At 42.7% G+C, this 24,473-nt stretch overlaps 1 protein-coding gene across 1 annotated transcript in view; it reads left to right on the top strand.

The window, feature by feature from the left end:
* Nucleotides 1–30: 30 nt before the first annotated feature.
* The window catches only part of LOC126267288 (juvenile hormone acid O-methyltransferase-like), a 131,039-nt gene continuing 106,596 nt past the window's right edge, over nucleotides 31–24,473 (top strand). The window contains exons 1-2 of the mRNA XM_049972362.1: nucleotides 31–159; nucleotides 23,710–23,793. The gene's annotated coding sequence lies outside the window, so the exon portion shown is untranslated. The remainder of the gene's footprint in view (nucleotides 160–23,709; nucleotides 23,794–24,473) is intronic.

Here is a 24,473-nt window from a genome sequence, read left to right as displayed (position 1 = left end):
TCTGTCGAGCAGGCGCTATACGCCGAAGTTGGCGTGAAGCAACGGGTAAACGGAATAGTGGGACACTCGTGTCGCAACGAGCAACACCTCCTAGGGAAGAAGCGACCAAGCTAAAGTTGTCATTAATCCGATCACCCACGAAGCTTTGCGCACACACAGGTGGGTATAGTTCCCCCATCTCTCCTACGCATTCCCTCTGTCGATCCAGAAAGCATCAGATATTTTTTCCTTCGTTTAGCTTTAACAGTAATATGCGCTCATAATGAATTGCCAGTTCTGTTATTGTAGAACTATTTATACATCCACAGTGAAAGCTGAGTGTATCGTGAAGCAGTATATTGTTCACTTTAACTATTTTTATCGTTTCATTAGAGGAAAAGGTGTGGGACAAGAGGTGCTTTGCGACACTGTATACGAAATTTGTGAAGTTGATTACCAGATTAAGTAGGTCATAAGGTTCTTTTTAAAAATGTGATCACAAAACTTCACAAGCGGGTTTTTTTTTCCGGGAGACTTCACTGACAATCCGTATAAAAATTATTCAGGCAGCTTGCATCTTCTGTAAGCGTGAATGACTGTAACACAGAGACAGTGACTTTGACTGTGCAGTGTTAAATGACGACACAAACAAAAATATCAATAGTGTCGTGAAATAGCCTACTGATGCATTAATAGTTTGACACATCTTATTATTTTCAAAATATGTCTAGGAAATATCAGCTAATTTGAGCGTATTACACACTAATTCACAAAAACTTAGTATTGTGACGTTCAATGGAGAATTACAGCGCTAACATAAACAAAAGAAAATGACCAACTGAAGTTCAGTTACTCATTTCTTAATGAACATTGAGGAACTTAAAACTTTTAACATCGGTATGTTTCCGTTGTGGATCAGATGAGTTGGTAAAACTTGACACTGTGCTGTTAGAGACGTGAAATAAATGGTCACTAACAGTCACCTAATTTTGGTCATGTCTTGTATGCTGATTCCTAGTTGCGGGGCTTCATACTTACCAGTTCATGGGTCTGAATGCTTACCATCCGAATGCTTGTTTTTTTTAAAAATACACTGCACATGAAAGCAGGCTTTCCATGTATGATAATTCTATTAATCTTACTGCTCAATGCACTAGGTGAAACCTAACGGATGGTCGTCGACGTTCGAAACTGGTTTCGGCTACAACCGCCGCGAGCGATCAAGGGTTAGTTACTGTAGGAACAGTTGATTTCTACAGCGCTAGACATGATTCGTTTTCACTTACATCACGGTAACCTAGCGGCCACCTTAACCCTAGAGTAGTCGCGCCGGAGACATGTCACCCAGCGATTTTCTATGTTGTCCGCAGATCATTGTCTAGTGGCTAGGGCTGCTGCCTATGAATCGGGGCTCACGGGTTAGATTCCCGACCGGGTCGGGGCTTCTCTCCGCCCGAGGATTGAGTTTTGTCCTGATCATGATATTCGGAAAAGTGGAGAGACGGGACAATGAAAAGACTGAGAATTTTTACGGGGGCTCATAACAATTGAGTGCCCCACAAAGTATCCTCATTTGCTTTTGCCATATCGTCACCCATAGAGGTTGTCCAGACGTGAATTCGCGTAGCATAGATCATCTTTAAAGGTCAATATTTCACCATTGTTTGAACGTGGCTGTAGTTACGGAGTACAAAAGTTTGTCCAAATTGTGTGCTCTGGTTGAGAACGGTCACTCACGCTACCATTGATGTTACCATTTGGTTTTATTTAGATAGGTAAGTTACTTACATTCTTGTTTAATTCAATAGAAATAATGATGAAACACAGAGGAAGTACTGCTTTCCTAGTCAATATTGCACGGGAAGTGAAGGCCTATATAGAGAGATGTCAAGAACCGCTGGTATGTAATCAAAGATCTGGAGGAGAATGTAAACAGGCTGCAAGGGGAAAGGGAGGCAAGAAAGAGGTAGATGTTGAGTGTGGTAGAGCGCGGGACACACGAAGAGGTAATGTTAAGCGTGTTAAGTGGACGTGCCATATTCATTTGTTTAGTTGCTTGGACACTGCTGACTGAAATAATGGCTCCGAAATTAATTTTGTATTGGTTTAACTGTTTTATTAGTGAGGTTCATATACAGGTACTGTAGTTTCGTTCACAAACTGCAGTTATTCACATTCGCCACAGTATAAGCTTCAACTTTCCATTAAGTTTGTGTGGATGTTGTAACACATTGCACATTCAAGTAGCCCAGTAATTCAGTGTACCCAATTTTCTCTCATCGTTGTTAAAGAAAGATCGAAAACGAATTCACGTGGCTACTGCAGGGTTAACGTAGCGAGAGCATGAGTACGAACAAACAGAATTTTTGGAGAAAATACACACGCAGTGAACTTGTTTTAATTTCTGCGTTTCCAACATCTTGATTCTCGTCCATATTCATTCAGCTGCTGAAACCTGGACGAAAGGATACAGAAAACAATGGAAGAAGCCACCAACTTCTAGCTTACTGTAGACTTCCAGCCAGCGTTCAGTGCACATAGTCTTTGAAAAGAAAGTAATATTCCATGATTCTCCACTTTTTAACTTATCCATCGCTTGATGTTAGGAAGAAATCCGCTCACAGTTGGTAAAATGGTTGTTTATTAAAACATAAGTCTCTTCGTCGTTCGTGCGAGCCGCTTTTGTCTGGTCTTGCTCTGCACTAAGCTGCCCTGCTGTCATACTGATGCAGGCAAATTTTAAAGAATTAGATACTTCTTGTCTTTCACTCGCCATATTGACGAAATTCTCTGAATAGTAACTTTTGACTAGGAGCGATTGATTCGATCTTTCAACGCTGTTCACCTGATGCTGCGGCTTACAGCCGCGAAACCGGTCGTGTTTTAATAAATTTTACCAGATGCGAGCGCAGTTTTTACCAACATTTGCCTTGCGGTTGCTCTGAATAAAAATAGTTCATCGATCGCTGTTTTTGCAGACTTAAGATTACATAACGCATTCGCCGACTGATAAATTGGACGTGTGTGTGGGTTTAAACCGACCGACCAATTTTCCTTGTCGGGCTGTCTAACGGGTAGGATCAGTCGACCTTCCCTATCTCCCCCCCTCCTGCCGCCCCCCCCCCCCCCCCCACTCCTCCACACTCCGCCCAACAAATTGCCTGTGTAGCGCTGTCGTGCCAATTTCCTGGCAAAAAGTTACTCTATTCGCCGAGCGCGGTGTTAATGCTATTCTAATATACATAAGCACGGGAGGTGGACGGAACTTTGAGTTTCCGGAGTAGCTGATGCTGCAGTTGCCGGTGGGACACGTGTTGCGAGAATCAGATACAAGAAATGACTCATTTTTTAATGGTTTAGTGCGGCACATGGGGAGAAAAAGTCCGTCAACCTTGTATATTTCTGCTTGTAGGTTTGTCAGATACTTCCTAGAAACGAAATTTAAAAGTTGATTTACCGACATTCAGCGGAAGTAAATTCATAACGTACTTATTTCCTTGTTGTCAATTAAAGTCCAGCCTATATCTAAGCTATTTGCTATGGGTAAAGTGTAAGACTTCTTTTTACAGTTCGAAGCGTTTTTAAATGATAAATATGTTAGTTATTAGACGATGTGCGTACTTGACCATGTGTATGTAGTCTGTTTCGAATTTGTAACAAGTTTCTTAAACTTAGAGGTCATATTTTTGCTACTCATATAAATTAATAAATTTACGTGAACATCTTTAGTTTTACTTGTTTTGCTTTGTCATACTGTATTTTCTCAATCAACTATAATTCAGAATGAGATTTTCACTCTGAAACTTCCTGACAGATTAAAACTGTGCTCGACCGAGACTCTAACTCGGTCGGGCACATAATTTTAATCTGTCAGGAAGTTTAAACTATAATTCATATTGCAGGTTTCAGTAATCATCTCAGCTAATAACTGTGGGGATACAGCACTAAATCTTAGGTACTTTTAAGTGACTAGAAATCGGAATGTAGCTGACAGCCTCTCCCATGAATATTTTTCTTTAAGAATTGTTTGATGTTTAACAGAACCGAAATGCCTGTTTCTTACGTAATCACAAAAACCTTCGGCTCCCAGCTGCTCAGCTAAGAGAAAGTGGGTAAATTCCTTTCCTTGAATTAGCAGTTTCTTTGCCCACAGCTTTCTCTCGTCCTCTTCTGGCCTTGTTTCCTCTAAAATAGTCAAGGCAAACCCAATTTTTCTTTATCTAAAATCAAGCGGTATCTCTTAGAACGATGAATTCAAGAAAGACAGGGTGAAGCTGTAATATCTGAGCGCAGCAGGGCGAGACGTATGAGCTCCCACGAAAGTGTGTGTGTGTGTGTGTGTGTGTGTGTGTGTGTGTGTGTGTGTGTGTGTGTGTGTGTTTGGGTAACGCCTGTCCAATTCAAAAGCTACTATGTAGCGGACTCATCATTTAATTGGGTAATCAGTCAAAATTAGTAATACTAGTTGATACCCGAGGTTGACAGATAAAACGTGGTTAGGCTGAGTCGAGCAGATTCAACGTATATCTAAGTACGTAGAACCCGAGACGATTATGGTGTCTAACCACGTGTGATTACAAACAGAGTAGTTACATGTTTTGCTTCTATATTCATGGAATGTAGATTGTGCTGACAAACTGGTCTGCACCGTGATCATGAGATCAATGTTAGGTTTGAAGATGACAGTTAGGTTGAGTTGATGCGCTCAAAGAATGAGATTATCGTGAGAAAAACTACACTGATGCTTATGGCGTGTTTTCCATGTACTGCATTCCAATGCGTAGTTTCTGAGCTGTCTTGATGACGTAATGGGGCACTGTAGAAAAGTGATACCCTTACGTTGACCACTCCCGTCCTGTCTTCAGTAATAATTTAGATACTGAGTTAGGCTGTATACAGCCGAAAGTTACAAAGTTGCGGGAACCTGTCACTGTCCTGTGCGGCTTCATGCTTTTCATGCTGTTACGCATTTCTCGTCAGGTATTTATTATTCTAATTGAAAATATGGATTTATCTACGTATGGATTTACTTAGAAGCGCATACTCAGCCTGTAAAAAAAAAAAGTCCCTATGCGTCAGTTCTCTTTAAGGTGCAGATATGAAATTGAAATACTTCTGGAAATGCAGCACTGTTAACTCACAATTGTTCGAAGTAATACATTAACTTCCTTTCACTAGACAAATGTCAGATATTTCCATCCTTTGTTAAAAGTGAAGTTACTGCTTGTATTCTTCGCCCCCCCCCCCTTACAAAAATTAACAATTTACGATTTAAATTTTAATGTATAAGTACAGTTCTTAATTTTACCCGACGTTTCTGGTAATTGGATTTGAGTACTTTTTCAAGGATTTTAATTAAAATCTTTGCACTATTTAACGGTATCTGCGCTGATACCGGTTTTTAGCGCGCAAATTCAGTTACATTTACCCACTCCATACAGGTACAAGACTCGGAACATTTTGAACATCTGAATAAATAGTTGTTGATAAATATTACGTGGTCTGACATTAAAAACGTGTGCAGAAACACTGTGAAAAGTGGGATCATTACCTATCTTCCAGACATCGTGCTTTCATCGATGCATAGATAACTTTGTGATATTTGCATTTCTAACACTGTCAGCATAAGATTCATCGGTTCGATTGACTCAGTGTTCTGAGGTAGCAATACATGTAACTGTAAGCTCTCAAATAACTGTCCAGCCTTTGGTAGCAGCATTTTTGGCATGTAATTTAAGTTCATGGTAGTGCAGGAACTGTAGAAGTCGATAGGGACTTGAGATTCTCACAGCTGCAAGCTTGTGAAGGCTTTCACAAGGAAGTGACAGTTGTGAGAACCTTATTGGCATTACCCAGTCTAGCGATCTACAACAAATAATTTGCCAGTTTAATCAGAAATCGGACACTTCGCTCTTGAGCACTACATATAACTTCCCCCACTGGGAAAAATATGCTTGGCTCCATCTAATTTTAATAAAACACACAGAAATTAATGCACTGCAAATTAAGTTCCTGTTGAAAAGCTAAATTTCATAACGATATGAGGGGAAAAGCATTACAAAGTTGGGGCTGCTACAGATGAGACTATCAGCCGAAACTACATAATTTATCTCCGTAAATGATTGGGAGACACCTAGAACATCTGAGCATAAATTACTTCATAATTTCTGTATCTGGCCGATAGCATGCTACATTTCAAGAACTTTGCGTCTTAGTGCCTCTGGTAAAATTAAGTGCGCGTTTGACTCTCATTATCCGATTAATAAGTGTTTGTCTGTAGAATTGTTGATTACCTCTTGATTGCATGCTACATTTTAATATAGAACTGTATTTCAAGAAGCCTAAAACGAGTATCTTCAAATGACGGCATTAGTTTTTCATTTCATTAACCGTTCTTTGCACAAAATGGCATGTTCAAACTATATTTTTCACATCAGTGACAAAGGCAGATAAAGGAACGCCTCGTCGTCCGTCCCGAAATAATCGAAGCAGGACTTGCTGCTAACAAAAGCATACTTGGTCTGTGAAAAGCAAACATAGCCAAACACGGATATCAAGCTTTCAATTACATGCGTAGCAATAATTAATACGTATTTCGTACCATGGTCCCACAGCAATAAAAGGGAAAGTACCACACGTGACAAATTCAACAATGTAGCATCCATTGACATACAGACGATGCAAACATTAGGCGTTATTCCACGTGCACGATAAAATGTTACATAAAAAATAGAATGTAAATTAAACATGGAATTAAATGTGTAGAACGGTTCAAAATAGCAAAACTTTAAGGTACTGAGAGGCAGAGTAGGAATAGGCACATAAACTCGTCATGAAACAATCTTTTGGGTCGATTTCTGTGTTCTTGGACTCAGACTACGAACAGTGTATCATTTGTGTGCCGACTGGATGAAAAGCCTGATATTATGTTCTCAATAATTTGAAGGCCCCCCCCCCATGAACCATGTACCTTGCCGTTGGTGGGGAGGCTTGCGTGCCTCAGCGATACAGATGGCCGTACCGTAGGTGCAACCACAACGGAGGGGTATCTGTTGAGAGGCCAGACAAACGTGTGGTTCCTGAAGAGGGGCAGCAGCCTTTTCAGTAGTTGCAGGGGCAACAGTCTGGATGATTGACTGATCTGGCCTTGCAACATTAACCAAAACGGCCTTGCTGTGCTGGTACTGGGAACGGCTGAAAGCAAGGGGAAACTACAGCCGTAATTTTTCCCGAGGACATGCAGCTTTACTTGTATGATTAAATGATGATGGCATCCTCTTGGGTAAAATATTCCGGAGGTAAAATAGTCCCCCATTCGGATCTCCGGGCGGGGACTACTCAGGAGGATGTCATTATCAGGAGAAAGAAAACTGGCGTTCTACGGATCGGAGCGTGGAATGTCAGATCCCTTAATCGGGCAGGTAGGTTAGAAAATTTAAAAAGGGAAATGGATAGGTTAAAGTTAGATATAGTGGGAATTAGTGAAGTTCGGTGGCAGGAGGAACAAGACTTCTGGTCAGGTGACTACAGGGTTATAAACACAAAATCAAATAGGGGTAATGCAGGAGTAGGTTTAATAATGAATAGGAAAATAGGAATGCGGGTAAGCTACTACAAACACCATAGTGAACGCATTATTGTGGCCAAGATAGATAAGAAGCCCACACCTACTACAGTAGTACAAGTTTATATGCCAACTAGCTCTGCAGATGATGAAGAAATTGAAGAAATGTACGATGAAATAAAAGAAATTATTCAGATAGTGAAGGGAGACGAAAATTTAATAGTAATGGGTGACTGGAATTCGAGTGTAGGAAAAGGGAGAGAAGGAAACATAGTAGGTGAATATGGATTGGGGCTAAGAAATGAAAGAGGAAGCCGCCTAGTAGAATTTTGCACAGAGCACAACTTAATCATAGCTAACACTTGGTTTAAGAATCATGAAAGAAGGTTGTATACGTGGAAGAACCCTGGAGATACTAAAAGGTATCAGATAGATTATATAATGGTAAGACAGAGATTTAGGAACCAGGTTTTAAGTTGTAAGACATTTCCAGGGGCAGATGTGGACTCTGACCACAATCTATTGGTTATGACCTGTAGATTAAAACTGAAGAAATTGCAAAAATGTGAGAAATTAACGAGATGGGACCTGGATAAACTGAAAGAACCAGAGGTTGTACAGAGTTTCAGAGAGAGCATAAGGGAACAATTGACAGGAATAGGGGAAAGAAATACAGTAGAAGAAGAATGGGTAGCTGTGAGGGATGTAGCAGTGAAGGCAGCAGAGGATAAAGTAGGTACAAAGACGAGGGCTGCTAGAAATCCTTGGGTAACAGAAGAAATATTGAATTTAATTGATGAAAGGAGAAAATATAAAAATGCAGTAAATGAAGCAGGCAAAAAGAAATACAAACGTCTCAAAAATGAGATCGACAGGAAGTGCAAAATGGCTAAACAGGGATGGCTAGAGGACAAATGTAAGGATGTAGAAGCTTATATCACTAGGGGTAAGATAGATACTGCCTACAGGAAAATTAAAGAGACCTTTGGAGAGAAAAGAACCACGTGTATGAATATCAAGAGCTCAGATGGCAGCCCAGTTCTAAGCAAAGAAGGGAAGGCAGAAAGGTGGAAGGAGTATATAGAAGGTTTATACAAGGGCGATGTACTTGAGGACAATATTATGGAAATGGAAGAGGATGTAGATGAAGACGATACTGCGTGAAGAGTTTGACAGAGCACTGAAAGACCTGAGTCGAAACAAGGCCCCCGGAGTAGACAACATTCCATTAGAACTACTGACGGCCTTGGGAGAGCCAGACATGACAAAACTGTATCAGCTGGTGAGCAAGATGTATGAGACAGGCGAAATACCCTCAGACTTCAAGAAGAATATAATAATTCCAATCCCAAAGAAAGCAGGTGCTGACAGATGTGAAAATTACCGAACTATCAGTTTAATAAGCCACGGCTGCAAAATACTAACGCGAATTCTTTACAGACGAATGGAAAAACTGGTAGATGCAGACCTCGGGGAGGATCAGTTTGGATTCCGTCGAAATGTTGGAACACGTGAGGCAATACTGACCTTACGACTTATCTTAGAAGAAAGATTAAGAAAAGGCAAACCTACGTTTCTTAGAGACTTAGAGAAAGCTTTTGACAATGTTGACTGGAATACTCTTTTTCAAATTCTAAAGGTGGCAGGGGTAAAATACAGGGAGCGAAAGGCTATTTATAATTTGTACAGAAACCAGATGGCAGTAATAAGTCGAGGGGCATGAAAGGGAAGCAGTGGTTGGGAAAGGAGTGAGACAGGGTTGTAGCCTACGCCAGATGTTATTCAATCTGTATATTGAGCAAGCAGTAAAGGAAACAAAAGAAAAATTTGGAGTAGGTATTAAAATTCATGGAGAAGAAATAAAAACTTTGAGGTTCGCCGATGACATTGTAATTCTGTCAGACGGCAAAGGACCTGGAAGAGCAGTTGAACGGAATGGACAGTGTCTTGAAAGGAGGATATAAGATGAACATTAACAAAAGCAAAACGAGGATAATGGAATGTAGTCAAATTAAATCGGGTGATGCTGAGGGAATTAGATTAGGAAACGAGACACTTAAAGTAGTAAAGGAGTTTTGCTATTTAGGAAGTAAAATAACTGATGATGGTCGAAGTAGAGAGGATATAAAATGTAGACTGGCAATGGCAAGGAAAGCGTTTCTGAAGAAGAGAAATTTGTTAACATCGAATATAGATTTATGTATCAGGAAGTCGTTTCTGAAAATATTTGTTTGGAGTGTAGCCATGTATGGAAGTGAAACATGGACGATTACTAGTTTGGACAAGAAGAGAATAGAAGCTTTCGAAATGTGGTGCTACAGAAGAATGCTGAAGATTAGATGGGTAGATCACATAACTAATGAGGAGGTATTGAATAGGATTGGGGAGAAGAGAAGTTTGTGGCACAACTTGACTAGAAGAAGGGATCGGTTGGTAGGACATGTTTTGAGGCATCAAGGGATCACAAATTTAACATTGGAGGGCAGCGTGGAGGGTAAAAATCGTAGAGGGAGACCGAGAGATGAGTCAGAAGGATGTAGGTTGCAGTAGGTACTGGGAGATGAAGCAGCTTGCACAGGATAGAGTAGCATGGAGAGCTGCATCAAACCAGTCTCAGGACTGAAGACAACAACAACAATTTGAAGAATGTATTTTTTTCGTAGTACGCAGACCGGAGGCAATACGCAGTTGATTAGCTGAAAACTGGTATTGGGGCCACAGGGATCAGCTGAGTTAGTTCACATGTGTGAAGAGGGAACTCGGGAAATAGCGGTTGAATTCATTTTTTACAGACTCATAGTTATGTTAGTGGTTACAGTTGCGTGTGTTGTGCTTCACCTAAGTCGCATTTCATTTTTCAGCGAGTTTGCAGCAGGAAAGTGGAGAAAACCTCGTCTCATTCAGGTACTTGGCTAGTTTTGCTGACGCAGAAATAGACTATGGAAACTTCAATATCTAAATTCTGGACACTTCAATTACGCTGCGACTTGCTGATAGAGCCAGAACACTGAACGACTCTGGTGGAAAAGGGTGGCTATGGGGATGTAAATTAGTGTAATGATCTCCAGCTTTTTCTGAACAGTCATAACTCCAGGATTAATTGATGTAAGGTACTTGTCTAACCTAGCCCTTCGGAGTAAAGCGGCAGTGCTTACCAAAACAATGGCGGTAAGACACGAATGCAGTAACGTTACACCACCGATAAATGTTCCCCATACCAAATATTGAGTATTTACGTCGTGTCGGAGTGTCACTGTATAGTTACATAGGGTCCTCAGATTGAAAGTATATGTTGAGCGTGATTAGTCGTGTGACAGTTTAGTTACCGCTCCGGAGCATTTATGTGTGTGGAAAACAGAATTTACGTCGTTTCTCAGTGCGCTTCGAAAAAATAACTGCTATAGCAGACGTGTCAGATCAGTTTGCACTTAAAACATTGCACTGCTTTCTGTGGCTGAATTGTTTTATTCCGTGTGTGTGTGTGTGTGTGTGTGTGTGTGTGTGTGTGTGTGTGTGTGTGTGTGTGTGTGTGTGTGTGTGTGTGTGTGTGTGTGTGTGTGTGTGTGTATGTGTATGTGACCCCCAGGCCTCTAACAAACAAACATTGGTCCCCAATAGCTGCAGAACTAAATTAGTTACCTGAATGCAGAACCATGTGGATGGTTGGGAAAGAGGGCTCACTAAGAAATTAGTTTAAGCACCCAAAGGACATAAACTTGAAGTAAGAGTACAAGGTGCAGTCCTAAACTGATGACTGCTACGTAAAATTTTGAAAGCCTTGGACTAGGAATGACGGGCTACCACGTCTCGCAACAGGTGAACAATCTAATGGACCAACGAGGCGCGCATACCTCTCTCAAAGCCTATCGGAAAGATGTCATCGTCTTTTTGTGATGACCACCCTTTCACCCACAATGCAGCTGTGTGGTGGTCTTCACGATAGCCGACGGTGTGCACCCTGTTGGTTGACGGATGTGCCATCAGGCCAAGCATATTGGCATGAGGCGTAAAAAGCGTAATAAACGTATTTTCAGTACGCCTATTTTCAAGGAATGCATTAATTTTCTCTTACAACGATATGCTATAACTTATGACCACCTACTTAATACATGGTATGTCCACCTTTGGTGCAAACAGCGACGACGCGTCGTGATGTGGGAGCAATGAGGCTGCGGTACGTGGCAGGAGGGAGTTCGCACGATATCCACGAATGAGTCACCTAATTCTCGTAAATTGCGGGGAGGGTGGCGATGATCTAGACGCCACGTTGTCACACAAATGTGTTGGAACAGGTTCAGATATGGTGAGTTGGGGAGGGGGAGGAGGGGGGGGAGGGGCAGCACATCAACTGGAAATTTCCCCCGTGTTCGCCGAACCACTCCATCACACTCGTGGCCATGCGACATAGCGTATTGTTTAAAAAACTGCACTGCCATCGGGAAGGGGAATTGTCATTAAGGGGTGTACGTCGTATGCAATCAGAGTAAGATGATCCTTGGCCGTCATGGTACCTTGGACAAGCTCCGCTGGACCCATGGATTCTCCTGTGGATGTTCCCCAGAGCATAACGTAGCCGCCGCCAACTTGCCTCTGTCCTTCAGTACAGTAGGATTCGCGCCGTCCCGTTAGCATGATGAAGGTACCTGAATCATCAGACCATGCAACGCTCTGCCACTGCGCCAAAATCCAGTCCCGAAGGACATGTGCCAATTGCAGTTGTAGTTGCTGATGCCTTGGTGCCCACATTGGCACATGCCTGGGTCGTCGGCTGTGAAGGCCCATGTACTCCCACCTAGCATTAAATTGATACTACACTACTGGCCATTAAAACTTCTACACCAAGAAGAAATGCAGGTGATGAACGGGTATTCATTGGACAATTACATTATGCTAGAACTGACAACTGACAAGTGACTACATTTTCATACAATGTGGGTGCATAGATTCTGAGAAATCAGTACCCCAAACGACCACCCCTGGACATTGAGTCAGAGCTTGGATTACATGTACAGGTACAGCTGCCCATGCAGCTTCAACACGATACCACAGTTCATCAAGAGTAGTGACTGGCGTATTGTGACGAGCCAGTTGCTCGGCCATGATTGACCAGACGTTTTCAGTTGGTGAGAGATCTGGAGAATGTACTGGCCAGGGCAGCAGTCGAACATTTTCTGTATCCAGAAAGGCCTGTACAGGAACTGCAGCATGTGGTCGTGCATTATCCTGCTGAAATGTAAGGTTTCGCAGGGATCAAATGAAGGGTAGAGCCATGGGTCGTAAGACATCTGAAATGTAACGTCCACGGTTCAAAGTGCCGTCAGTGCGAACAAGAGGTGACCGAGACGTGTAACCAGTGGCACCCCGTAGTACCATCACGCCGGGTGACACGCCAGTATGGCGATGACAAATACAAGCTTTCAATGTGCGTTCACCGCGGTGTCGTCAAACACGGATGCGACGATCATGATGCTGTAAACAGAACCTGGATTCTCCGAAAAAATGACGTTTTGCCAGTCGTGCACCCAGCTTCGTCGTTGAGTACACCATCGCAGGCTCTCGTGTCTGATGCAGCGTCAAGGGTAACCGCAGCCATGGTCTCAGAGCGTATAGTCCATGCTGCTGCAAACGTCGTCTAACTGTTCGTGCAGATAGTTGTCTTGCAAACGTCCCCATCTGTTGACTCAGAGATCGAGACGTGGCTGCACGATCAGTTACAACCATGCGGGTAAGATGCCTGTCATCTCGATGCTAGTGATATGAGGCCGTTGGGATCCAGCACGGAGTTCCGTATTACCGTCCTGAACCCACCGATTCCATATTCTAACAGTCATTGGATCTCGACCAACGCGAGCAGCAATGTCTCTTGTCTGGTCTTTGTCTACGTTTCTCTTGTCCTGTGTCGTCTGTCTTATCGTCTGTTGCTCGTTTTTATTCTCTGTGGGTGTTTTTAGTATTTGGAAAAACGGACCGATGACCGTAGCAGTCTGGTCCCTTTAACCCCCACAAACTAACCAACCAGCAGCAATGTCACGATACGATATACCGCAATCGCGATAGGCTACAATCCGACCTTTATCAAAGTCGGAAACAAGATGGTACGCATTTCTCCTCCTTGCGCGAAGCATCACAACGATGTTTCACGAGGCAACGCCGGTCAACTGCTGTTTATGAGAAATCGGTTGGAAACTTTCCTCATGTCGGCACGTTGTAGGTGTCGCCACCGGCGCCAACCTTGTGCGAATGCTCTGAAAAGCTAATCATTTGCATATCGAAGCATCTTCTTCGTGTTAAATTTCGGGTCTGTAGCACGTCATCTTCGTGGTGTAGCAATTTTAACTGCCAGTAGCGTAGTTACACCAGTTAGCTGTCTGTCGTGTTTTATCACACTGCCCAGCCTACGTCAGACACCTGTAATGAACGGTGGCCGCCCAGTTCCATGACGTCTGGACATGGTTTCAGCTTGCGTGGCCAGGCGTTGAACACTCCCCATAGCTTTCCTCCAACACCCGACAAGTCGTCACGTTTACGAAATGCTCGTGCCGAGCCTTCGGGCCATGAGTCCGCCGTCGGTCAAACACAGATCACGCACCCTCTACACAGGGAGAGCACGCCCACTGATACTAAATGCACCGTGCATCTCTCTGGCACTCACCACGTCACGCTATCGCTAGGACACGTTATCGATGGGTCGGTGGCCTAAATGTTCTGGCATATATATATATATAGCACTGTACCAACTGACTCATAAACGCATAGTAAAAGCCGGTGAGGACACGGACTTCAAATTTGCAGATAGTTTTGATCTACTGTAGGCACCGCTTAACAAGACTGTTCGAAATTCAACTTCTAAGGGGGTAAAATAGGGGATGAAAGGATTTTTGAAAATGTCGCTTTTAAATTTCGAAGCTAGACCTACAAAAATTGGTGTTTGGTTTGTCAGAAATAAAAATTTTTCCAGCCTTTTTGGAAATCGAAGCTGTCGTGCATAAAAGTGGTGAAAGTTTCTTAAATAAGTCAATAAAAAACTATTAAAGGGGGGGGGGGTAGGACGTCAAACGGGCCGACTTGGAGCAGGAGAGGCACCACAGGACATTTTATTTTCTACTGTCCATATTTTTACAAATAAATTCATAACTCTATCAGCGTGACCTGGAAGGATTCAGGATTCACACTCATAGCAGTGGAAGTGCAAAAAATAACAAAAGAAATTTTTTTAGATACGAAATTTCATTTTTTCACTTACTGTTGGCGGCATTTGTTGCTATAGGTACGTTTTTCTTCACAAGTAAGAGAGATTCTTTGATGAATTTTGCACAGGTGTATGAAACACTAGAATTTTCCAAATCTATTATAAACTGTGGTAAAAATTGAGATAATTAACTACAGAATTAGATTTTTCTAAACATAGTTTAAAACATAACAGCTCATTCATTTTTTCATAAATTAGATTGATTCTAGAGTTTGACACCTGTAAGTATGGTTTGTATGCTGTGAAAAATTCATCAGTCTCTTACTTATGAAGAAAAGTGTACCTTTAGCAACAAATGCAGCCAACAGTTAGTGAAAAAATGATGAAATTTAATATTAAAAAAATTCTTTTAAGTCTTTGAACTTCCGCTGCTACGAGTGTGAATCCTGAATCCTTCCTGGTCATGCTGACAGTTTTATCAATTTACTTGTAAAAGTATACAGTGGAAATTGTCCTGTGGTGCCTCTCCTGCTCAAAGTCCGCCCGTTTGACGTCCTAACCCCTTTAAAGCTATATCTATGAAAATTGGGTTTCCACTTCCCGGCTGGGTATAAAGAAATATCTTAGCGGATTAAAGTTTCTATGTAGATATCACAAGAGCGCATAAGGCATGATTAACAGAAACCTTGGACCCCAGCTACCAGAATCGTCAGGTCATAAGGAAAAGATCATTATTGCGTACGTGAGCGTTGCAGCAGGCGCTAACCTTAACGATTTGGGACCGTACACAAAGGCAGATTTTACTGGTACCTCAGACAAAAAAAAGTAGAACCGCTGGTTCGATGTATGGTACGATCGAAATTTTACTGCGGTTGAAGCTACGCAAAACTGCTTGCTTGGTGCGGCACCAGACTTTAATACATGTAGACTTACGCAATGGGAGATGGCTGTGGCCAGCTGAGACGTCGTATTTAGAGAAATACACTGAAGTGACAAAGAAACTGGTATAGGTGTGCGCTGCGGTCGGCAACGCCTATATAAGACAGTGTGTCGCGCAGTTGTGAGATCGGTTACTGCTGCTACAATATCAGGTTATAAAGATTTGAGTGTTTGAACTTGGTGTTAGAATCGGCGCACGAGCGATGGGACACAGCATCTGAGATGCCGATGAATTGAGATTTTTCCGTACCACTATTGCACGAATGTACCGTGAGTGTCAGGAATCCGGTAAAACATCAAATCTGACATCGCTACGACCGGAAAACAAACCTGCACGAATAGGACCGACGACGACTGAATAGAATCGTTCAACATGATAAAGTGCAACCCATCCGCAAATTGCTGCAGATTTCAATGTTCAGCAATCAAAGATTCAGCGTGCGAACCATTCAATGAAATATCATCGATATGGGCTTTTAGAACCTAAGGGCCACTATTGTATGCTTGAGGACTGCAGGACAAAAAGCTTTACGCCTCGTCTGGGCGCGTCAATACCGACATTGGACTGGAAACATGTTTCCTGGTCGGATGAGTCTCGTTTCAAATTACATCGAGCGGAGGTACGGATATGGAGACACGAATCCATGGACCCTGCATGTCAGCAGAGGACTGTTCAAGCTGGCAGAGACTCAATAATGTAGTGTGTGCAGTTGGTGATATGGGACCCCTGATAAGTCTAGATACGACTCTGACAGGTGGCACGTAAGTAAGCATCCTGTCTGATCACCTGCACCCATTCAGGTCCACTGTGCATTTCGTCGGACTCGGCATATCCAGTAGGACAATGTGACACCTCACATGTCCGGGATTACTCAGTGGCTCCAGGAAAACTGAGTTTGAATACTTCCGCCGGCCACCAAACTCCCCAGAAACGAGCATTATTGAGCACAACTGGGATGCGTTGCAATATGCTGTTCAGAAGAGATCTCCACCCCTCGGATTTATGGATAGCCCTGCAGGATTTCTAGTGTCAGTTCCCTCCAGCTCCACTTCACACTAGTCGAGTGCCTGCCACATAGAGTTCAGGCACTACCGCGTGCCCTGCACAGTATTAGGCAGGTGTACCTGTTTCTTTGGCTCTTCAGTGTATATCCATACACACCAGTGTTGTATGAGAACTAGTAAATTTTTCAAAGACTGTGCAACGCTATTTCTCCATTTACCATTTTAAGCGAGCTATAGCTTGCTCTGGTTCGTTGCCTACTTCATAGATTCTGTGCGGAAGATAGTCACCTTTCTAAAGCTTACTGGAGGGTGTACTCTTTACTGGCCATCTTCGACGAATATGCCGCAAAATGTTCCATCCCCCGAACATCTGCCCTACCGCGAAGTGTCATAGCCCCTGTTGTGCTGACGGATGCTGCGACGCGCTTCGCTCGTGGAGTGGTGCTCTCCATGCCTTTGAAAGCCATCCCACAAAGGACGACGGTATTTATTATAAACGGCTGTGCCCAAAGCGTCGTCGCATTCTCAGAGATAACAAAAACGGTAGATGGATCTTCAATTATTTCATCAGTTTTCTCCCTCTTCTGTTTGGGGTAACCTACGTCGGGTATTTGGCAATAAGGTATATCTACTGATTCATGGCTTGACTAGTGACAGATGTTATTCTAATCGATATTTCAAACAAATTGGGTCAGTAATTATCAGATACCTCGAGCTCCGCGCATTACCATCTCTACTTCCTACTACGGAAACGAGTGAAGGCGGCGTGAGAGATGTTTCCCTTCTCGGAGACGCGACTGCTACATTACAGCTTCTGTTATTAGGAAACTCGATCATGCTCTCACCTCGACACGATCTTCCACTACAGGACAGGATATTATCTTCATTTAGATTTTGCAGCTCCCATCTCTTGACGGCAAGCACTTTCTTCTTCGTACATGCAATTGCATCTGAACGGATGGCGCGTTTTTCAGACGTTGGCTTTGTCAGTGTAATACACACACCCAAGCCTAGTAAGGACAAACATCTTCAAACTACGGCCAAATTTCCTTCACCAGCAGTCAGGAAGATGAAGGAACCCATGAGTGGCCCGCTGGTGCAGTAGCTTGTCTCGAAATTTGCTAACGGAGGTACAATACGGAGTTCGTAAGCATCGCTCTGCAGCTGATAATCTCGTCAACCTGTCAACCAATACAATGAAAAAATTTCTGCGGGAACACCCTACTGTACCTTTGATTCAGAGATACCTGCTGACGGACGAACATCCTCCATACGATGCACACTGTAGGCTTCAGAGGCCGCCTGCCCCATTTATTCGTGAGGTTTTTAAAAGACAGGGTTTTGAAGACACATGGGGGTTCGGCTTCATCGAACACTTTTTCAGACCGGTATGCCTCAGGGCTCTAGTGAGCGTACCTCTGTTTTCAATAGTAACTGGCCCTACCATGGTTTTTCTCGCTCCAGGCATCGCAGGCTTTCTTTTCGTAGATAACACGATCCAATGCAACTCTCAGCGGACCTGTTCACTTGAGCGACTACAAAGTGTCGACCATCTTAACTCATGAACTGTAAACAACGGGTTCCAATGTTACACTAAAAAACTGCCCGAACTTACGGCGGCGTAAGGAATTTCTTCCACCGTCCTTGTACACTGTGATCAAAAATATCCTGACACATGGCTGAAAATGACTTAAAAGTTGGTGGCGCCCTCCATCGGTAATGTTGGAATGCAATGTGGTGTTGGTCAACCCTTAGCCTTGATGACAGCTTCTAATCAGGTGCTGGAATGTTACTTAGGGAATGGCAGCCAATTCTTCACGGAGTGCTGCACTGAGGAGAGGTATCGAAGTCGGTCGGTGAGGCCCGGCACCAAGTTGGCGTTCCAAAATATCCCAACGGTTTTCTATAGGATTCAGATCACGACTAAGTGCAGGCTAGTCATTACAGGGATGTTACTCTCGTGCAATCGCTCCTCCACAGACCGTGCATTATGAACAGGTGCTCGATCGTGTTGAAAGAGGCAATCGCCATACTCGAATTGCTCTTAAACTGTTACAAGCAATAAGATACTTAAAACATAAATGTAGGCCTGTGCTGTGATACTGTTAGGCAATACAAAGGGGTGCAAGCCCCCTCCATAAAAACGACCACCTACGAATTTTACTGTTGGCACTACACACGCTGGCAGATTTTCACCGGGCATTCGTCGTACCCACACCCTGCTATCGGATCGCCACATTGTGTACCGTGATTCGTCACTCCACACAGTTTTTCCACTGTTCAATCGTCCAATGTTAAAGCTCCTTACACCAAGCGAGGCGTCTTTTTGCTATTACTAGCGTGATGTGTGGCTTATGAGCAGGCGCTCGAACATGAAATAGTTTTCTCACCTCCCGCCTAAGTGTCATAGTACTGGTAGTGGATCCTGATCCATTTTGGAATTCCTGTGTGATGGGCGGTGTAGACGTTTGCCTGTTACACACTACAAACCTCTTAAACTGTCGGCGGTCTCTGTCAACAGACTAGGTCGGCTTGTACGCTTTTGTGCTGTATGTGTCCCTATACCTTTCCACTTCACTATCGCATCGGAAACAGTGGACATAAGGATGTTTAGGAGTGTGGAAATCTCGCGTACAGACTTACGATAAAAGTGTCACTCAATCACCTGACCACATTCGAAGTCTGAGATATCCGCGGAGCGCCCCGTTCTGCTCTCACGATGTGTAATGGCTATTGCGGTCGCTCATACGGAGTGCCTGGCAGTAGGTGGCACCACAATGCACCTAATATAAAAAACTAAGTATTTCGAGGAATCCGGTCACTTCTGATCATGCATTAGTTTATCTCGGTCCTGTTGCTTTCTCCGTTTGTCGCGACCGCGAGATTGAGGGCTGTGCTCGATAAGATGATTCTTCAGTGCTCCCAAATATATCGCAGCACGCTGTACCCGATGTAAATGGGTTATCGTTTTAAAGCGATATTTGGCGGTGAGTGAATCGGCATATTTTCAGTTTATGCCCTGTCTGATTAAAAGTAGACTGGGTATCCCGTTTATCTGCACGACGTCTACTTTACGCCGTCTCAACACAATTCGCCATCGAGAGATACGTTGACCATAGGAGCTTTTTACACTAGCCCAGTTAATTGTATAGGCGGATGCTGCCGAACTACCGCTGCCACACCGGCCTGCTGTTCTCAGCAGATGTGCGTGTTGTCTGTCCTCTGACCAACCATCGATCCTGTGAGTTCTTTCTTAATGTCGCTCTGGACCGCCAATATAGAACAAGCGCAACTTCGTTATCTCGTATACTGATTCAGAGGCTTAACCTTACATTACACGCCACATTCCCGATGGGTGATACCCCTTCGCCACCTTGGATTCGTGCACAGGCCCGTTTTCATCTTGGACTTCGCTCGCGTCTCAAGGACGCTGCTATTGCTGTAAATTTCCCGAACTTTGCATGCAACTTACATGCAGCACCTTTGTCTACACCGGTCACTGCAATACCGTTGCTTCGGATGTGCTTTTATCATTGGTAAGACATGTCAGATACTGACTTCTAGAACAGTATTTGAGTTTTACACCAGAGCTTGCCACCCTGTACATACGACACAGGCTTCTCAGTTGTGTATTCAGTTTCGCTCAATTCGAGCGTCTGTGTGGTACACACGTACCAACCCTCAGTGCAACGAATCCAAGAATGCTTCCACTCGCTCGCTGATTGAGCCAGTGTGATGTTCATCTGGGTCACTGATCACGCCGGAGTGTCGCGGACTGAAGGTGCCGATGTTGAAGCCAAAGCTGCGGTTGGACTAACTAGGCATTTTGGCTGTTTTGTCCCTTTGGTTGAACTGTGTTGCCGCACGTAGGAACATGGTGTCGGGCGTGAACACACATCTTCGCTGTATGGGAACAAAGTTTATGAAATTAAACACCTCCCAGGGGCTCGGTCGACTTCCTCTCGCCCCCACTCGTCGCGAGGACACACTACGAGCGTATTGGGCAATGTCGTTCATCACGGTCGTTTAAGTGATGACCCGGAATCACTCTGTGCAAACGAATATTGTGTTCCATTTTCCGACCCAATGCCGATTTCATAACCACTTACGTTTTAATGTGTTTGCCATCTGAAATATCGGGTATTTTAGCAGATTCAGCACGAGCAGTATATCGCATTTTACTTTTTATTCGTCGTAATATGGCGAATGAAATTTTTCAACCAGTTGAGCAATATACTCAAAGGGAAGGAGACCGTTTTTAGCTATCTCTATTCGACTCGATTAGGCTCTGCATATTGACATCAAATTCATTCGGTAAATGACAATTTTAAGTTAAGACGTGCTTTCTTATGGCCGAAGCTGTTTTGCGCCCTAAAGCAACAACAAACAGTATGTCATAGTTTGTGTATCCCTTGCACTTGGGCCGCGCGTGTCAAATATCTCGTTCTTTTTTCCCCCCTATAAGCTCGATATTCTACCGAAGATTAAAGGCCTTATATTGAAATATGGCTGTTTGAACATGTACGCTTGGAATATGATTGAAATCGCGTAACTGACAGTAGTTTGCAACTCAATTGTTACAGCAGGTATGGCATGTGAACGTGTATTTTATCTCGTCGCTTACGCGCTTTGCCCTATACTGAGCTTTTCTGCCTGGGAGAATGTAAACTTAACTGTAAGGCAAACCAAAACTGCAGGAATTTACGTAACAAAGAAACTCCGTCTGATGCGATACTATTGTAAATGAGCCCTGGAAATGAAACTTGATCAGTTCGAAAATGATACCTGTGCTTAATGATGCTTCCCTGAAATAATAAATATTATATTTATCCGAGCAATGGTACTGTCCTTCGCACTGCCCTGTTGGTACTTCAAATTGTATAGTTACCAAATGTTATGAGAAGAAAGTTGCTACTCACCATATAACGAAGATTGAGTTGCATATAGGCACAATAAGAGTGATTTTAATTATAGAGGGTAACTTAAAAAAATGGTTAATCAAAAAGACATGACTCTGGGAACTGGTATTCTCTTGGCGTAAGTAACAGTATGGCACAAACTTTAAATCTCATATTTCGACTCTTTGAAAATTAATGCTCACAGTTAACTTAAACTGATTATGCGTTAACAATTGGTTTTACAGAATCCTTGGATATGAGTACGTTGTCTCAACATCACTTTTGAATACGCGCATTGCATTAGTAACAAAAAATTTTTTTCCTTAGTTATTTACAACTTCTCTTGAGATTCCTTTTACAGTTAGGAAACATCATACTCTCTTGAGAATAAAAAAATTGCATGTAGCGAATAAGTATATATCCATCACAAATCAGATAAAACACGTCTTTACACTAGAGTCCTCCATACATGTCTCGATCTAAATTTACACTGGCACGTTACTCGTAACACCTTGAATCAACGACGTTACTACTCAATCGATACTGTATTTGACCATCTCTGGTTCAATATAGTATTTTGTCAGAAAACTTGAATTAATTTACCTTGTGTATATACCTTTAAAGATTGCTTTAAAAAGCATGTCGAGAGTAAAATTAGTCAAAGTAACGCCCCCCCCCCCCCCCAATCCCTCTGTAGTGTCCATGTTATCGAAAGTGCGTTTATATTGCTAGTCATGTTTTAAGATACTTCCAGATTCTGGACTTGGAACATCTTTAAAATTATGTTGCGAATAAAATTCAATGAAACAAATAAAAAATGGTCAAATGTGTGTGAAATCTTATTGGACTTAACTGCTAAGGTCAGCAATCCCTAAGCTTGCACACTATGTAACCTAAATTATCCTAAGGACGAACACACACACACACACACACACACACACACACACACCCATGCCAGAGGGAGGACTCGGAAACTCCACCGGGATCAGCCACACAATGAAACAAATCATTGCTACTTTGTAGACTTGGCGTAATATATAAACCTCCCACAAACCCTGATAATGCGTTACGGAACATGTGGTTATTAATAGTTACAAAGTTCATTTATATTAAAGTGATACAGGTATCTAACATGGTCGTAGATTTTTGTAGTAACTCTGCACTGTGCTCCATAAAAAAAACTTACCGCTATGCCACCAAAGTCGTCCACCCCTAGATACTTCAGTGCTGGTAGGTAACTAGTTCCGTATAAACATGCATGCAACCCAATAACTTTTTTTGTAGATCACCAGTGAAGACGAATATTTTTGGTCTAGGCAAGTTTTACACCTTCATTCAAATACAAACGTTAGTTAACGTAATATCAAACAAATAAAGCATGGTCCAGGCGGCTCGGACGGGATGAGAATCTCAGCTTCAGATGTCCGATGCTTCAGAAAAATGTTTAATGTTAAATGGTTAGAATATCTAATCAGTTCGTACTGAATCGAATAGGGGTAAGGGAATTTCTAGCAAAACTTTACGAAAAGAAGAGGTTGATAGGATACATCCTGAGACTTGAAGGAATGGTCGGTTTGGCTGAGTAGGGAAAAGTAGGGGCTAAAATCTGGAGAGAGAAAAACGACAAATCAGCAAGCAGGTCCAAGTGGATGTAGATTCCAGGAATTACAGAGATCAACATACTTTCCCAGGATAATTAGCTTACAGAAATGCCTCAGATGTCTTCAGACATAGAACAACAAAATATCTGAACACAAGACGAAAGAAACTACTGACGTTAGGAGCTAAAGCACACTGATTTCAATCAATTCGAAGTAGATTGCGTTGGACTAGTATGTGAACCTGGGTCTCCTACTTACTAGTCAGATGCACTGACTACTGCGCCACCCGGACACTGACCATCGAAACTGCACGAACTACCCTTGCACGCCTCCTGTCAGACCCAAACTATGATGTAGTGCCCCCTGTTCTTTCCGACATGTCTGAAAGTACATTCATCACATGTATAAAAATACCTAAATTTTCCAATTTGTGATGACAATTACTTACGGAACACTGGACTAAGTTACACTAATCTTCAAATCGTTCTCCTATTGTTTTTCCTGGCTAAGCACGTGTTTCTCTCTGAATTACAGGGCATCGTTGTAGAATTGGAAAAAGACCGGTTAAAACATACACCGGTATTTTACTTCAGAGTGACTTGTATTTTTCGGTACTTGGTAAGTATGTTAAAACAGGTGTTCACTGTTTACTAATAAGAGTAGACAGAATATCAAGTAGCCATAGGAGTGACAAAATTTTTTGTTCTTTAACGAACCTTGGTTAAAAACTCAAATTTATTTCTAAATTCGTTTTGGTTCGAAATAGTACAACAATATACAAGATGGACCCTAGTCGGGAAATATTTTTACGACGTGATTTAGCAGTGAAGTAAAACGCATCATTTGCTTGGAAGACTAAGGATTTGTCTGCCATTTCTATGAAATAATCAGGAAGGAAATCAACGTAACGGTAATCAATTAAAACGTAACAATTTATAGTGTACATTACAAATAAAGTAACTGATAACCTGGCCATGTGTAAAAAATGTTGTTGTTGTCTTCAGTCCTGAGACTGGTTTGATGCAGCTCTCCATGGTACTCTATCCTGTGCAAGCTTCATCTCCCAGTACCTACTGCAGCCTACATCCTTCTGAATCTGCTTAGTGTTTCCATCTCTTGGTCTCCCTCTACGATTTTTACCCTCCACGCTGCCCTCCAGTACTAAATTGGTGATCCCTTGATGCCTCAGAACATGTCCTACCAACCGATCCCTTCTTCTAGTCAAGTTGTGCCACAAACTATTCTCCCCAATCCTATTCAATACTTCATTAGTTATGTGATCTATCCATGTAATCTTA

This window comes from Schistocerca gregaria, chromosome 4 (assembly GCF_023897955.1).
Source record: "Schistocerca gregaria isolate iqSchGreg1 chromosome 4, iqSchGreg1.2, whole genome shotgun sequence".
Lineage (NCBI taxonomy): Eukaryota > Metazoa > Arthropoda > Insecta > Orthoptera > Acrididae > Schistocerca > Schistocerca gregaria.
The sequence above is the reverse complement of the archived record's forward strand: the minus strand, read 5'-3'. Positions and strand labels throughout refer to the sequence as shown.